This window comes from Eriocheir sinensis, chromosome 39, assembly GCF_024679095.1.
Source record: "Eriocheir sinensis breed Jianghai 21 chromosome 39, ASM2467909v1, whole genome shotgun sequence".
NCBI classification, from domain to species: Eukaryota; Metazoa; Arthropoda; class Malacostraca; order Decapoda; family Varunidae; genus Eriocheir; species Eriocheir sinensis.
The window spans coordinates 6,777,707-6,795,283 of NC_066547.1; the positions used below are offsets into that span (position 1 = coordinate 6,777,707).

A 17,577-nucleotide genomic window follows, 5' to 3' on the forward strand; every position below is an offset into this window, starting at 1 on the left:
ATCATAGTTAAATTTTGGGTTCTATAAAATTATCTTTCACTCTGAGCGCTAAAAGGTGTAATCTTGCGAGGCGGTGAGAGTGGGCGCCGCTGATCCTCCGCCAACAGCATTATGAAAGCCCTAACTCGGCCCCACCACACGCTGGGCCTCGCCAAACCTGAATCCTTAAGCAACAACGACATAATTCCTAGACTCAGTAATTCAAGGGCCGCGGCAACACAGGAAGGCCGGGGTAAGACCTTCCTCCCACGGGCAGGACTCTCCTGTAAGTCTCCGGGTACACTTTCTCACCGAACTCACACTTCTCACAGCCTAACCTGCCATTGAGTGATACATGCATCCCCTCCATCTCCTGTGTTTACAAAAGGTTTAGCTGTGCTGTAGATTTACCGTGTAGTGTCGTGGGTAATTCCTGATGCAATGCTTCGCTAAACACGGGTCTCGGTGTGGTGAAGTGGACGGGATGAGGGATTGGGAATGTTCGAGGAGTATCTACCCCAAAACTCTTAATGAAATAGAAGTGAATGATTGGGAAGATGTAGTGATTGCCAGAGAACCAGACGAAAGGAAGAACGTGGGGTTTGGGTATATGCAATGAGGTGTAGATATCGAAGAGTGACGTGAGCTCGAGACCCAAAAAGTATGTATTGATATATGAAATACCAGCTTCAGGTTACACTTCCTCACTGTCCTTCCCCTCACCATGTTTTTCTTCTTTATATCTTCAACACAAGTAAAAATAAGGTAACGTAGATACAAAAATAATTAATAAACAAACCACAAGTAATTGAAGAGCACAAAAACACAGATTGAAGCCACATAAAAATGCCACACTGTAATATTATCAAGTTTTTACAGTTGTGTCGCGTGGCAGGTGCACGCGGGCCACCAAAGGCAACAAATACAACAAGAGCCTTATATGGAGTTTCATTTGCAGGCGCCGCTGTAGAGGAGCCTACGAATGGTCTGCCTAAATCCAGCGCAATTGCCAATCTACAGCGAGATTACGTCATTCCGCCCAGCTGTCATAAGGTAGAAGTCCCTTTGGTATTTTCTTCTATGCTTTTAATTCGCGGGGCCAGTATTCCTCTTGCGCCCCCCTCTACCCTTCCCTCTTTCCCCCTACCCCCTAAAAAAAGGAGAGTTAAAAAAGAAAATATCCTCGTAAACTTCACTCTTCATTTCAGGTCATTTGCCTCAAGTAAAGCTCCTGAAATCTCGCCTCAATTCACTGTAATGTTACTCTAAAACGCTTTTCAGATCCTCACCTTAATTCTCCACGTTTTTCCCGCTCAAGTGAAAGCTTTACTTTTGAAACCCCACCCCCCTTTTTTTGGTATTCTTTTTTACCTCCTCTGTTGTTATCATTCTTTGTTATTCTTTTGTTCCGGTCGTTCGTTTGATAAAAAATTGATTTGTGAGGGGGAATGCCATTAATATATATTCTCTCTCTCTCCCCCGCCATTTACAGTATTCAGAGGTATCAGGTTGTATAATTGAAAAGTAAAGGGACACAATTCACTTCCTTTTTTTTTCATACAATATGTACTGCGCCTGTCTGTGTATTTTCTCTTCCATTATTTCACTCCTGATGTAGCACCAATACGCGTAGGCATCAGAGCCGTGTGCATAGCTAAAATAAGACCTTTGTATATTTCCTATCGGGGTCAATATATCAGATGAATGGCCGGATATAAAAGTGAAGCATACCTGGGATTTCTGGGACGGGTGGAAAACTTTATATATATTTCCCAGCTTTAAAGAACGTTGGTGACCCTGTACCTTTTGTGTTTCTATGGCAAATCGAACACTAACACCACGATGTTTCAGTAGTTGCTAGTATTATGTTTCTAGTAAGTTACCAATACTTGAGTCAATACCTGCCTCACCATATCTTCACCATCGCACTCTATCCCCACAATATTACCTCATCGCTAATATTCCACTAGCACATCACCACTACTATCATGACATCTTATTAAACCTTCAACATTACACCATCAGTAAAATTTTATCCCTACACTTTTTCTTATATTTTTTTCTTATGTTTTTTATACCAACCACTCTACACATTCATAACTGCACATCAACCACAATACCTTAAGAAAACTAACACAATACTACAGACCAAGCATCCATCCTCACATCTATAAATACAAGCAAATAGATACAATACCCTTTTACCACTATACCACCGCCAAAGACACTCACACGCGCCTCAATACACTATCACCACTAAGCACACACTACTACCACTACCACTGCTGCACCTCCTCACGCCTACCATTATACACATGCACCAAATACCGTGCCAACACCACCACAGTTCCATCACCGCTCTTGGCACTACCTAAGTACATCCACAAAGACTCTAACACGCCACACCTGCACCTGTATACACTTCACTTAACACACCTGAAGGACTAAATATCTTTGTTACCTCACGTTCGCCACTTCCCCCCCTCCCCCTTCACCTTCACCTTCACTACCTGCCCGCCCAGTACAGGTAAGAAGGCACCAGGTAGAACAACTTCATTATGTCACCTGGAGGCTTCATAGTTTCGATATCCTGCATGATCAGATCCCATTCATTGGTGCTCATTAAAGTTTCAAAGATATCACGGTAGTTGCTCCGCCTGCACTTTTGGCTCACTGGATCCACACTAAGATTAGCATTACTGTACATTATCAGAGCGTCTCGGATTTTTTTTCTTCGTCTTATATATTTGTGAACTCAGCGGGTCCCTTCCCCCTCACTCCTAGTCTACTCCTATCATAAATGGTTCACCTTGTTACAGAAAAAAAAGATCCCCTGATATTATACCTTCGATTTCACTTAACCATTTTCTCCTTGCTAAGAACTGAGACCAAAAATAAGATGCTTACCTGACGAGAATATTGCTTGCATCTTGATACCGAAAGAAGAGTTTATATATTCGAAGCAAAAAAAAAATTACCACTTTTTTTCTTTTTTGCATACTAACAGAAATAATTATCAGCGCATCCAAGCCTCAAAGAAAACAAACAAATAAGACCCGAGGAGGAGACACAGACATAATAATTCGATAATCCCCATGAACGTCCCTCGACCTTAATCCCCGCCATCAACGACTGCCACCACAAACCATAAACACCAAGACATCTCAACCCTAAACAAACAGACAAACAAATAAGAACGGAGGCGAAGGCAGCGGTATAACAATGCACTAATACCCGTGAACGTCTCTTGACCCTAATACCTGCTATCAACGACTCCACGCTGCTCGGGGCTCCTTATCCGGGCAGGGAGCGGCGCCCCACGCAGTCCTCCCCGTGATTACCTGCGCGTGTTAGCCCCGACTAATTAACGATAAGAGCAGCGTATCGCCAGCAACACGTCAGGGTGGGAGTTCGAGCCCCGGTGCTTATCTCCGTAAATCCTCCCTCACAAGTATGGTTTCGTTTCTCATTATAGGTCATCGGTAGGTCGTAGCCGTCGCGAGGAAGAGGCGGTGATGAAGCCAGCAACTCAGGGGATGGTGGAGGTGGTGGTGGTCGTCGCGGCGGTGGCTTCCCGGGCCGTCCCCACACTGATCCCTGTCTTAAGGTTCAGTTTCCCCCGCCGCTCACTGGAGGAGATGAGGGGCTGAGGTACCATAGCTGCCGGTGATAGTGGCGATTTTTTTTCTCTCCTCTCTTCTCCGTCTTTTTTTTTTCCTCTCCTCTAGTTTCTTTTTTTTCGTCTCCTCCTCCTCCTTGGTCTTTCTTTCTCCCTCTCTCCTCTCTCTCTCTCTGGTCTCTCTCTTCCGTGTTATACGCCCGTTGGAGGCCACAAGGAGACGCCGCAAACTGGGACTTCCTTGTGGCTCGTTTTGTAAAGTCCCGCTGTATGCATTTTGCCCTTTCCCTTTTTATCCTTTTTTTTCCTGTTTTTTTTTCGGTTTTTATATAAATTACTGCAAGACTTAATATCAGGATTCGGTATTTCCACATATCATCAGTACCTCATCTTTTCTTACATCCTTCGTTAAAATCTCCAAGTAGAATTATTATAGAAGCATGTTATTTTTTGCCATTATCAAGTGATGTAGAATTCATATTATCCGAAAATTTATTACCTGAAGATAATAATTTGGGGGTTTCATTTTTTTTTCTATATTCTCGGTTTCTTTTGTACATCCTGACTTGGCGGTGTCTTCAGTTTTTGCTTAGGGAGGGAAGAGAAAGCAGGAAAAGTGACTCGAGGCATGAGAGAATTTGTCTTGAGGTAGGTCAGGTGTGTGTAGGTGAGTGTGTGGGCGGTGGGGGTGACGGAAGTGGGAGAGGTGTGTCGTGAGGCGTGTGGGTGTACGTTGTGGAGGCTTTCAAGGTGTGAAGAGTAGGGTGAGAAGGAGCAGGTGACGGGAGTGAATTGAGATGCTGAGAGCTGGGACGAGGAAGCCGCGTGAGACGTGAAGGCGTGAACACAAAACAACAAACATAACAACACACTGTAGGAAATTTTATGAAAAGTAATATAACGTTGAATATAAAAAAAAAAATACAAGACGTAATCGCAAAAAAATCTTCAGGAAAAAAAAAGTATGTATACAGTCCAGCAAAAAAAAAAAAAAAAAAAAAAAAAACGAACACTTTTGCAGGATAAATTTAATGTTACTTTTTCTGCATCTAAAAATGAAATCTATAGTTGGGAACTCTGTAAATTTGTTACTATTTTCTCTCTTTTTTTCAGCTTCCATTCAAAAAACACTAATTTACTATACATTTTTTATTCCGTTGATGAACATTAGAGTCCAGCCGAAAAAAAAAAAAAAAAACAGAAGCACATCACTTTTTCCGACATTGTACAAACTCCCTTCGGCCGGAACACTGCACAGAAAGCACAGGACAGAGAGTACAGAGTCTCGTCACTCGGGCCAGACTAAAACAGCGCTTAGGAGACGCACAAGCTCGGGCAGGAAAATGAGGGAATTATTGTGTCTGGCCGTTAATGCAGCAACAACACCCTTCACAACAACCCCCCTCCATCCCTCCCCTTCCTTCACCTCCCCTCCCATTCCCCACCTCCACACCCCCGCCCACGCCGCCGCCGCCCCATCCACTAAAACCGTTCACCGCCACGGTCGGACGGCAAGCAAGCAAGCAAGCAAGCAAAAAAAAAAAGAGGAAAAAGCGGAAAAATAGGAAAAATCGAGCACGTTCCAAAATCCGCCACCCCCTCTGGTTAAAAAAAAAAAAAAGTTTGGAAAAAAATTCTAACATTTCCCTTCCGTTGCTCGTCCCGAAAAAAAAAATGCAAAAACAAAAAAACAAAACAAAAAAAATAGGAAGTGAATTTTCGCAGCTCCCCCTTTCCCCTCGGCGCAATTTCGCTATCGCTATGTATATCAAGCTTACGACACAAACACGGCCATAAAACAAAACATTAAGAGGAACACACGATTATGACACTTCAAGGGGTGAAAGATAAGCGAGCGTAAAAATAGAGGGTGTGTCGCCCCCCACCTCCCCCCGTGACCCCCCCTCCCCCCCAGTTTTGTCACCGGTGGGTCTGTTGTTGGGGAGTTATTTAGCAGCGGCGGCGAAGGTGAGGGCTTCCGAAAACACCTCCGGCAGGTAACACGCTTCCTCTATTGTTATTACTCTTATCATCATTATTACAATCATTATTATTATCGCCATCACTGTTATTATTATTACCGTTATTATCATTATTATCATTATCATTATTGTCATTAGTAGTATTATCATCATTATCAGTATCATTCATGTAACAATTATTTCCTCTTTCGTCTACTCTCCAAACATTTCTTTCCTCCGTCCTCCCCCCGTGGTATGTTTATGAGCTAATGCGTCTATTAGTGAGGCCTTCCTTATGCATGTATTTTTTCCTCCGGGTTAACAGAGGCAGTTCCCGCCTAATTATAATCGCATCCATTAAATCATCAAGCGTTACCGATTGGCCGGCATTCGTGTTTGCTTTCCATTCATGTCTCATAATTATGGGTTTTTATCCATCGAAAAAAATGTCCGGCAAGCTTGATTATTAAGCAATTTGGCCCGCATGGCAGCCGCGCCGGGCCGCCTCCTCGGTAATACAGTCATTACTTCCATAGGCTCATTCCTGCCCCACTTTCAGAAGAGAGCGATAACCGGACAGAGTTAACACATTTTTACGCTGGACATTCACATAACTGATCGGCCGCTGGGCAGCCATGTTAGCAGTAAACACAAACACCCTGCCGGTATTACTACACCCAAAACAGGAGAAATTCCAATAAAAATAGTATAAACGGCTACCATGAGCTTACCCCTCCCTCCGCCCTCCCTGCCCCACGAAACAGAGGTCTGTAAGAGCGAGAGGGAGGGAGCGAGAGGGAGGGATAGAGAGAAGGGTAAACCAGAGGCCGTCCTGACCACCACGACCACCGCCACCACAGAGCCTCGCCTCAATACCCCACCCCACCCCGCCGCCACCGCCGCCGCTGCTGCCGCCGCTGCTGCCGCCACCACCTCTCCCGCCATGTTGTAGTGGACGCTTACCCCGCGGCGGCTGGGGGACGCCACAGTGCTCCCCTCCGGCCCGGCAGCCCCATGGCGTCTCTCCGAGACGACAGGGGGAGTGCAAGCGACACGAAAAGTCCTGACAACGCACAGACGCCTCGTCACGCCGCGCCGCCACCCTCGGGGAGTCGAGCCGCCAGCCGGAGCGCCTCGCCCTTCCAATAACAGGTGGGTGTTCAACGCAGCCTCCGCCTCGCCCTCCCCGATAACGAAAGCGTGGAAAAGTGTGCGAGTGTGTTACAGTGAAGTGACGGTGTTTGGATACGTACAGGGCGTGGCGGGCGGCAGGTACAGGGAGCGCCCGGGGCAAGGTGAAGGCGGTAACGTTGGGACCCTCTCCTCTCCCGCCCCAAGTCGTCCTCGGCCACGCTATGTTGCACTGTCACGAGGTATTATCACTTCCGACACCAACGCGCACTCGGAGAGATTCGTTCGGGATAATTTTGTCCCTGTGGAGGTGTTACTGACGATTGATGACGAGCAACTTGGGTGTAATTACGTGACCGCTCCCCTGAGTGACAATGGCCGCGGGGCGTTGGCGGAGTGTCGTTCGCCTCGTGTTTTGCACGCCTCCAGGGAACAAAGGAACACATCGCGGCAGGAAGCCCAGTGATATATATGTTATGCCGCCATTAAGTCATTAAGCGAGGGTGAAGAAAAACACGTCGTACAAGTGCGAGAAAGATATAAATAACAGCGATGAATATGATTGATGTGATGCAGTGTGACGGAGAATGAAAATTATGGCTTTGTTTTTATTGCGGAAAGTTAAAGAAAGTAACGTATTAATCGATAAATTCAGCTCATCAAATAGCAATGCCGATGACAGTTCGTAGCACGTCTGTCGCCCCCCAAATGTCACCCGAGGCTTTATTCTCCCGCCTTGCACCTCCGCTGAGCCGCCAAACTGGTGGTGCAAAGAGTAAAGAAACCCGGACTGGCTCTGAGAGAGACATTATACTCATAAACAATTTAGAAGAGATAATCCTTACATAGAAGCTCAGGGGGAGAGAGAGAGAGAGAGGGAGAGGGAGTGAGAGAGGGCAAGAGGTAGAGAGAGTGGGAGAGAGTCAGAGGGGGAGTCGGAGGGTAAATATATATAAACACAGTCTTCTATGCATTTTCTTTTGGGGTCGTATATACTGTGTTCATCGAAGTTCCCGCGGTATGCGACTTAGGTTCCGTCTCACGACCTTCCGACACGCGAGGCCCCAGTGAAATATTGCGTTTTCCAAGTAGTCTCTAATCATTTTAATAACAGCGTAATGCATCAAAAAGGTTCCGGGATTAATAGCGACTTCCACAACGGATGAATCTATGCAAAATATGGCGAAGAGTCACGATCCGTCTGCACGCTGCGCTTCCTTTTACACTCGGCAATATTGCTTGATGTTTCTTGAAGGTGCGGCTGATGTGCGTATATATAAGATCACGTGTGTGTGTGTGTGTGTGTGTGTGTGTGTGTGTGTGTGTGTGTGTGTGTCATGCAGCGTTGTGAGACATTGATAGCGGCGCGACAATGAGGGAGAGATAGAGAGAGGAGGAAGTGAGATTCAGAGGCAAGTTTTTGCTCTCCTTCGTTTCGTCCTTGTCGCTCCTCGTCAAAGGTCTCCTCGCGTATGATTTGCTTTCCTTTGCGTTGATAATTCCGCGTGATATATGAAGGCAGTTGCGAGGCATGGCAGGTGTTCATAGTATTTTCTCGTCTTCACAGCGCCTGGCATCGTGTTATTGTATTTGTGGAGTAAAAACACGAATCTGATAAACAACCACCCCACCTGCACACACACACACACACACACACACACACACACACACACACACACACACACGGTGGCAAGCCCTAGAGTGAGGTAGGTGACCTTTCAACAAGTCTTGGCCTCACCAGCCCCGGGGCAGCACACTCCCATATTATTTTGCTCCTTGGATTGTGTTTCAGTTCATGTGTTGTGTGGCTAAGGACATGTGCCGTGGTAGGAAGCTTTCTTTATTGATTGAACACTCAGTGGGGATGTGGAAGGAAGTCGCCAGGAAGCAGCAGATAGAGTAGGCGAAAGCATTGTTTGGAGGTGTTATTCTTTACAATACATCCTTAAAATTAGGTTAAAAATGGTTAATACTTCACGTTTGTCTTTATCAGATGTTTCAAAACGGTGATACTGTCAGGGATGTGTAGAAATATTTTTATTTGCTAGTTTCTGAGTAGTCTTCCTACGTGTCATATTTGCCAAGTCATGGTGTTGTTTTATCATTCCGAGCATAACATGTAAACAGACTCAAGGCCCCGCCACAGCACGTGTCACAACAGGGTGGCGGCGGAGGGAGAGGGAGAGAGGAAAAGGGAGGCTGCTGGTCCTGGGATTATGCTGTAAACCATTGACGTGCCGAGCTCCCTTCTTCCTCCTTCCTCCTTCCTCCTTCTCCTTTCCCTTCTCCTCCTCCTTCTCCTCCACCCAACACCCCACTTCCCTTCCTCCCCCCCAAAAAGAAAAGAAATCAAGGCAGGAAGCCCCGTGCCGGCCGCTATAAGGGACGAGTGTCTAGGCGAGCATGTACGGAAACAGCATCAAGGAACTGCTTCATCGGCGTGGTGCTGCATTATTTAGCAATGAAAGTCAATAAAAGCCACAGTAATAATTGAGAAAACGTGTCGTTCATGGTCTTTCTCAGATTCAGAATTAGCTAACTACAATCCACTCCAATTATGCTCAGAATTACAGCCTTTAAGATTATGAAGGCGGACGAGCTAATTTGGGGCGCCGTGGGAGGAGGGCCGCGGCAGACATCACCGTCCGTAAGGGTCATTCGTACTCGCCTTAACAATTAGTTTTTCGCGCTTGTGGGGTCTGCTTTTTGCGCGTTACCTGACCCGAGATCCTGTCGTTTCGCCTTAGGAATACAGACTTCACTTGTGTATAATTATATAAGCTGGGCCATGTGTGTATGTGTGTGTGGGGGGAGGGAGTATGAATGTTGTGTGTAGGGGGAGAGGGAAGATGTGTCGGGGAGGAAGGGTGCTGTGTGTGTGTGTGTGTGTGTGTGTGTGTGTGTGTGTGTGTGTGTGTGTCTATGATTTGGCCGTGTTGTGTGTTTGAGGGATGGGGTTGTTATGCAGATGTGTGTGTGTGTGTGTGTGTGTGTGTGTGTGTGTGTGTGTGTGTGTGTGTGTGTGTGCACGGGGGGAGACACGAGCTGGAGGCAGGTGCGACGAGGCGACCTTGGAAGCTAAACAAGCACCACCACCATCACCACCACCGCCCACCACCACCCACCACCACCGCCCACCACCCTTGCCGCCACGACCACAGCCACCACCATCACCTCCGCCGCCGTCGCCGCCGCCGCGGCCGACACACCGGCGGGCAAGCGAAATAATAAAGAAAAATCTCATGAGCCAGCCTTTGCAAAAACGATGTATACGAATTTTTTCTCCGAGTTTCCAAAAGGATAATTGCAGTCTCCATTAATATGAAATACGAATAATTAAAACGGTGATAAAATTTAATTGCACTGTTATTGCTGTCCAGCCTCCTCTTGCCCGGCTGAGTCCGGCCGGCAGGCAAGACGAGGCTCATGCACCCAAATATTTGAGGTCCAGCATCCGGCTCCCTCGTGACGCATGTTTACGCGTACTCATTAATTTTCGCAAAGTTCGGATAAATAAATAGAAAGCAGCGAGGGCGAGAGCAGGAAATGGCGCAGGAGGATAAAGAGAGGAGAGATATATAGAAGTAAGAAGGAGAGGGATGGCACGAGGAGCCGTCCCTGCAACATAAGGACATTGATAAAGGTGTACGAGAGTTGTTGGCCGGGCGGAACATGCCCTAACTTGCCAAGTCCACTAACATAGCTCTGCCGCGGGAACACAGCGCTTACGGCCCGGCAAATGTGCGATACCGCGGGGATAGATAAATTGTAAATTCATTTCATGTGTTTCCTCTACCGCTGCGCCGCCTTTAAATATTCATCAATTTATTCTCTGGTTATCCGAAGTCGTAGGTTTGACCAGCCTGCCGCCGGAATGTTAATCCAGAGTTTGTCCCAATGTGGCCATGAACATGTTGGGGCACGTTACGCTCATACACTCCGCCTCCCTTACCCTCCCCCGCCTCCCCCTCCTTGTGCCCTTCCTCCTCCCCCTCTTCCCCCTTCTCCTCCTCCTCTGCCTCCTCCTCTTCCTCCTCCGCACTGTTTTTTTCTTCTCTCTCTCTCTCCCTCATGTGGCGCCTCTCCCCTGGCCTGTCTCCCGAGGCTGTATGCCTCTCTCTCGCCTTCATGCCTCCGGCGGTCCACCTGCCGCACGGGGCTATCTCATGGGACACTGACTCCTCCTCCTCCTCCTCCTCTTCCTCATTTGCTCCTTGTCTCCAAAGTTCACATGCTGATTACCGAACCAATTGCGGCCCCCCTCACCGCACACCGCCGCCGCCCCTCCCCACTCGGCTCTCTCACTCCCCCCGAGCCTCCCATTCCTCATGAACGACAAAATTTCAACAATTGGGAGTGCGTGCTGGTAGGCATTTTCCACAGATGCTGCACATTCCCGCGACCAATTTCCCGACTTGCTTGACGTCAACACAGTGTCTTGGGTCGAAAATACAGGCTCGTCGTGCCTAAACCGCTGTCACATTAAAAAAACTAAATGTCACCTAGGCCTTACACCTTGGGCTTAACACTCGAGTGCGCAGGAGCATGCCCGACCACGGCTACGACAGCTTATTTTTTTACATATGTATAACTATAAAGAACACTCACAAAAAGATTTTCAATTCACTCCTAAAACTAGCTGGCAGTATGTTGGGATGAAACAAGTACCAAAAAGGGATCAGAAACCCGTGTACTTACGTTCCGCAAATAAAGGAGGGTAGAGTGTATGCAAGACCAACACAGAAGTAACCCTGCAAGAATTTTATTGCCCTCCCAGCGCCCGATTTTCCACCCGAGGGACGGACGAGGTGGGTGGCGGGCGGGCTCTTGCGCTGGTAGCGTGCGTGGCTCTCAGAGGGCAGCACCGCCGACCAGGCAGAGGGGGCGGAGCTAAGGCTGGCTGAGGAGCTCGCTTGGTTGCCACCGCCGCCTCCTTCCGCCAGCCCGGAGAACACGGCCGGCCATGAGAGGGATGCTCTGCTACCAATACTCGGCCGTGAGGAATACAGGTGCCTTCCTCACCTCCCTCCCTCACCTTGCTAGATAATGTTCTAATACATCCATAAGCTTAATAAATACCCACAACCCATTAGAAACATGTTTTGGAAAATATCTCCGGGGACTTAATGGAGCTGAACTCTCGCAAAATACGATAAAATAAGGCCCCAGATATTACCTCAGCCAGTCGTTGTGCGAGGCCAGAGGCATATTTAGAGGCGCTGTGTAAGCCCTGTGCTCGTATAATTGCCTGAGTAATTCTGATCGTATTCAGGGATCAGTCTGCGAGTTCGATACAATTTTGGTGTACCTGCCCGGAAAGCGTCGCGGCGAGACCCATGCATGGCGGGGAAGCGGCTCGCGTCTGGGCGGGCGAGGCCAGGCCGCCGCGGGGAGGATCAGGCGAGGCGTCGGGCCGCTAACGAGAGCCAAGAGTAGCCATGAAGACGCCCTAATGGTGATTACAATAATACGAGCCACTTATGACTCAGTTTGATTACAGTGAAATAACGCAAAAGGTATTGGTGATAATTGTCGGCCACAAGTTACCTGCGCCATTGCACATAAGGGAGCCGCTACAGTTATGGTTGTGTTTCTCGCCGATATTTTCCGGAGCGTTTTCATGTTCATTCTTAACATTCAATGAGATGAGTGCCGCGCCATGGCCAGGAATTAGTTTTTCGATTATATACAATTCACCTTCGGCTACTCCTCCATCCACTCTCGCTTTTGTTTCTGGAGGAGCGGAAGGCGGGCGGTGAGGCAGGAGTCGTTCCCAGCGAGGCCGCGGCGGAGAGGAAGAGGAGGAGGATGATGTGAAGAGCGCCATCAGACGGACCAAAATAAAAACCCGGTGCGTAGCGGAGGAATAAAAACGAGATGAAAAAAATGCAAGTATAGGTCAGCGTTGAGGTGTTGCGATGATGCTTCCAATGAACTGATGGAGAAATTTGTCCTTAACTTTGGTAATATTTTTTTTCTTTAAGAATGATGGCGATACTTCAACTACCGATGTTCATGTTGATGTTTTTATTTGTTTGTTTGATTGTTGTTTTGCTATGTTGTTTTTGTTGTTCTTGTTGTTGTTATAGATGCTGCTATTTTTGTTGATATTATATAATGTCGACGGGGATTATGAGTGGAAAAAAAATAATAGCAATAATAATAATAATAATAATAATAATAATAATAATAATAATAATAATAATAATAATAATAATAATAATAATAATAATAATAATAATAATAATAATAACGAAAACAATTATGCTGATAATACTATACGATATTATCATTGATTATAACATTGTAATTAATATTAACACAGTTTTTATTTTCATCATTAATACTGTTATGTTCTTTATTTATTTATCTTATTATTTTGACCAATACAATTTTCCACTCACCACATGATCCTCCTCCTTTTCTTCTTCCTTCTCCTCCCCTCCACCTCCTCCTCCTCCTCCTCCTCCTCCTCCTCCTCCTTCTCCTCCTCCTCCTCCTCCTCTTTCTTCTTTTTTCTGCCTCAGCTTCTTTCTCCTCAAACTCTTCCTTCCCAACACCTTCCCCATTACCACAACCAACACCACCACCCCACCTCCTCCTCTTCCTCCTCCTCCTCCTCCTCCTCCTCCTCCTCCTCCTCCTCCTCCTCCTCCTCCTCTTCCTCCTCCTACTCCTGCTCTTCCTCCACTTTTTTTCTTAGTACCATCCTCCCCCGCCACTACAACCTCCATCCTCATCCTCATCATCACCGCCATCATCATCACATCATCCGCGCCTTCTCTCTTCATACACTTCTTTTTCGTGTGTGTTTTTCTACCTTTTATCCAAACACGGATTCGTCACAAACTTGCGCCGAATTACTGACTCTGATACCGTGCGATCGAAAACAAAAGAAAATATTTGATTAAACTATTTTTCATCAGTAATATTGGGTCCCCGCGATGTTACTTTTTTAGATAATGATAATCCGCAGTATTACCGGGTGAGTCTATGTCCATTGGTTTGCGGGTTAACTCTGTCGGTGGCCACTGTCCAAAAAAAAAAGGAAAACAAAAAAGGAAAAAAAATATCTACCAGAATCTGACGAGGAACCAGAAGAGCGTCTCTGTAAACCCTCCTTCAGGCATTTATACCCCACTGCTGTTTTTTTTTCTTGTTTTTTTCTCTAACTTCTTGATCTAACAACAATCCGCTTTTGTCCCTGAGAAGGCCAAGAAAAAAATACCTATCAGCATGGAATGAATTATGATTTTTTTTGCGTCTATATTCCATGATCTCCCTTTGTCTCCTAGCAAGATTACTATCAATCTTATTTGAGGATTATTTTTTTCACCTCGTATTCGTTTTCAAAACTGATGTTCATCCTCTCAGAAAAAAAAATGTCTTGGTAAAAATATTCTCCACCCTTGGAATAATGCGTACGACACACTCGGACACCCATACATGCACATACACGCCATAGCCACGCCATGAAATTATAGTTGAAAACGAATAAAAATTTGATGACCGGCGGCCGGCCATCCCGCCCCGCCCCGCCCCGTCCCACGTCCTTCCCCGCCAGCCCAGCTCCTCCAGGCCCTAGCACCTCCGCCAGGACAGTCCTCGCCGTCTTCCGCGTCAGTGTAGTCTTCTTTCCGTACTGTCACTTTACTCGGTCAAGGTAAAAACTGATCTACATGTTAATCTGGGCGGAGCGGCCTCCTCGCGGCGCTGGTGGTGGCCGCTGCTGCCGCGATGGCCCATCCCCGAGATTCAATATTGAATTCCGGCCGCTCTGCCGCTCCCACGCTCATTCCCACTCACAGGCCGCCCCAGGAAGCGCTCGTCTCTCTCCATATGCTCAGTTTCGAAGATTTTTTCCTCCTCCATAACACGGGCTCCCAACGTACACAGATTTTTTTTTTTCCTGAAAGTTTACATTTTTCTTGTTTGGAAGAGGTTCGGCACTTGTTCCTTCTTTTTTTTTATCCATCATTTTCTTAAAACAATCTTTTACTTCTTCATCTCGTAGGTAAACTTATCGAAAAGTTGATCTTGAAATATTCCTACATTGTTATGTAGTCATTTGCAAATGGTGGGTATGTAATCATATATATATATATATATATATATATATATATATATATATATATATATATATATATATATATATATATATATATATATATATATATATATATATATATATATATAAGCATGGAAAATGAAAATCCCTTAAAGCTGCCGGCTATCTATTCCCATATCAATTTGCATACATGTTCAGCTTTGAAAATAGAAAACTAATTTTACTATACACGTATTTTTCACATCCTACACACACACACACACACACACACACACACACACACACACACACACACACACACACACACACACACACACACACCCCCACCCCCACCCACTCTCTCTCTCTCTCTCTCTCTCTCTCTCTCTCTCTCTCTCTCTCTCTCTCTCTCTCTCTCTCTCTCTCTCTCTCTCTCTCTCTCTCTCTCTCTCTCTCTCTCTCTCTCTCTCTCTCTCTCTTCCTTTAAGTTTACTCTTTACCTTAATTATTTCCAGTTTAACCTTCTCGACGCCTAACACACCTTGAAGTCGAAAACAACGATATTAAAAAAGAAAGTAAGAAAAAACATCAGTTCGTACAGAGCCACCGTCAATACAGCCGTCACTGCACGCTTGTAACTCACATGTTAAAAAAAAATATTAAAAAAACAACAGATTTTGACCAGCAATAGCAGCATTTCCCGCGCGCGTCCACAAACCAGAAAATAATCCACCATTACTCCCGCGAGCAACATTCAGTAGCTGCACTTACCGTTAGCCAAATCACCCATAGCCGTATTGATGCACGTCCGCCGCCACTAATACCACGAATTTACAATATCCGAAATCCATAGCATCCGGACTAATGTAAAGCCCCACTTGCCGATATCCGAATCCCGCACTATCTAGGCCTAAGAGGTAGTGACTCTGGGCTTAAGAAGAAAGTGGTGTGGCTGAGGAAATGTTGTGAGTCTGTGTTGCCGTTTCCGATACAGCGGGATGGGGCGAGGCGGGCCCGGGGGACACCTGAGGTCACTGCTTATATTCCTCGGTGCTGCGGCTGTAAGGCCTTGGCTCTGGCCCCACCGGAATCCGCCACACTCACGGCGCGCGCGTGCACACACACACACACACACACACACACACACACACACACACACACACACAACCTTAAAGAAAAAAAAAACGTTTTCCTGCTTCTGAGATACAGTAGTATGTGTAAATAATTTTAGATAATTTAGGAAGGTAATAGTTCTAAAGCGTTTATAAGATATGGAAGCTTTTTGTGATATTTGTTCTCGAAGACATGTTGTACCGGATTATTATACCATCAACAACACATGTAAATGCTGATGCGTCCATCAATTGTTTATTGGTGTAATATGAGAACGATCAACACTTCATGATACTTAGATGAATGAATGAACATAATGGCATACAGTATTTTAATAGTCGCAAATATATATAATATTATGAATATTCAGAAATTGAGACGTTCATAATCAGTTTTACTTTGCATAAGATATTTTTTGTCTGTCCTGTCCGTAAAGTAAGGAAACTGCCACAACTAATGACAGACTATCAAATACATGCTTCATTATTATGTAAAGTACTATATATACCAAAAATAATTGAGGAGAGTGTGCATTTTCATTTAATTATTCAATAAGTATCGGTGAACGTGTAGTTATGTATGTACTTGAGAGATAAATGTTTGATTCTGTGAAAGTGTATAGATATGCATGTCTGCTTTCATGCATGCACGCTTGTGTGTGTGTGTGTGTGTGTGTGTGTGTGTGTGTGTGTGTGTGTGTGTGTGTGTGTGTGTGTGTGTGTGTGTGTGTGTGTGTGTGTTTACCCTGCATGCTCCTCCTCTTCATAGCAGCGCCTGGCATGACACACTCTCGCCAGCGTCATGATAACACCAAAAACTGTTACTTTTGTGCATCAAGGCAAGAAACGACAACAGACCTTGATGAAAATTTAATCCTAAGATACACTCCGCTATTTTATCTCACGTCCAAGAAGAGCAGCAATGTATGAAAAATTTTACATATGAGAAAAATATATATATGTATAATCACGTTTTTTCGATTGCATCCAGAGGGAGGGAAGGAAATCAGGAGCTTGAGAGATAAACACCAAAACACGCCGGGAACGCCTCTTTTCTACTTCTCTATACAAGGCATTACCCGCAATGACATAAGAGTTTGTTTACTGCATATAGAAAGCATTACGGTGAAGAAGGACCAGCTATTCATCCACTCGCGTGCGTGCCAAGGTTTAAACCCACAACGGCCCTCTTCCCAGGTGTACAAAGGCGCGGCCCAATTGAAACGATGGCACCTTATATCCCGCCCAGGTGATTATATAAACAAATTGTGCCCGGAATGGCCCAGTCACTTGGATCCAAAAAGAACGCAGACTTCCCCGGGCACAAAGGATAGTGCTTCGTCACCTCCATAATTGAGAGCTTTTGTGCCGCCCAGAGTCCGTATGTGAGGCTGATAAAAGTCCAGAAAAAATATTCTGCTGCATCTCAGAGCGAGGTATTTTGTCGAAAATCTTGTAAAGGTCAAATCCATATATATATATATATATATATATATATATATATATATATATATATATATATATATATATATATATATATATATATATATATATATATTACATACATATATTATTCTTTTACAGAAAATATTAATATATTTAAATATTTAGGTGTATGAGAAAATTATCATGCTTATCAGAGTTAAACTTTCATTAACAACATGTTATGAAGAAAAAGCTTTCACGGAGATATTCAGGCACCTAATAAACTTGTGCTACATTTACTTA

General features: G+C 45.4%; 1 long non-coding RNA gene across 1 annotated transcript in view; it reads left to right on the forward strand.

Annotated features, from left to right (window-relative positions):
* Nucleotides 1-5,753: 5,753 nt before the first annotated feature.
* LOC127008926 (uncharacterized) overlaps nucleotides 5,754-17,577 on the forward strand; it is a 35,155-nt gene continuing 23,331 nt past the window's right edge. Inside the window, exon 1 of the long non-coding RNA XR_007761463.1 lies at nucleotides 5,754-6,711. This is a non-coding gene — a long non-coding RNA (uncharacterized LOC127008926). The remainder of the gene's footprint in view (nucleotides 6,712-17,577) is intronic.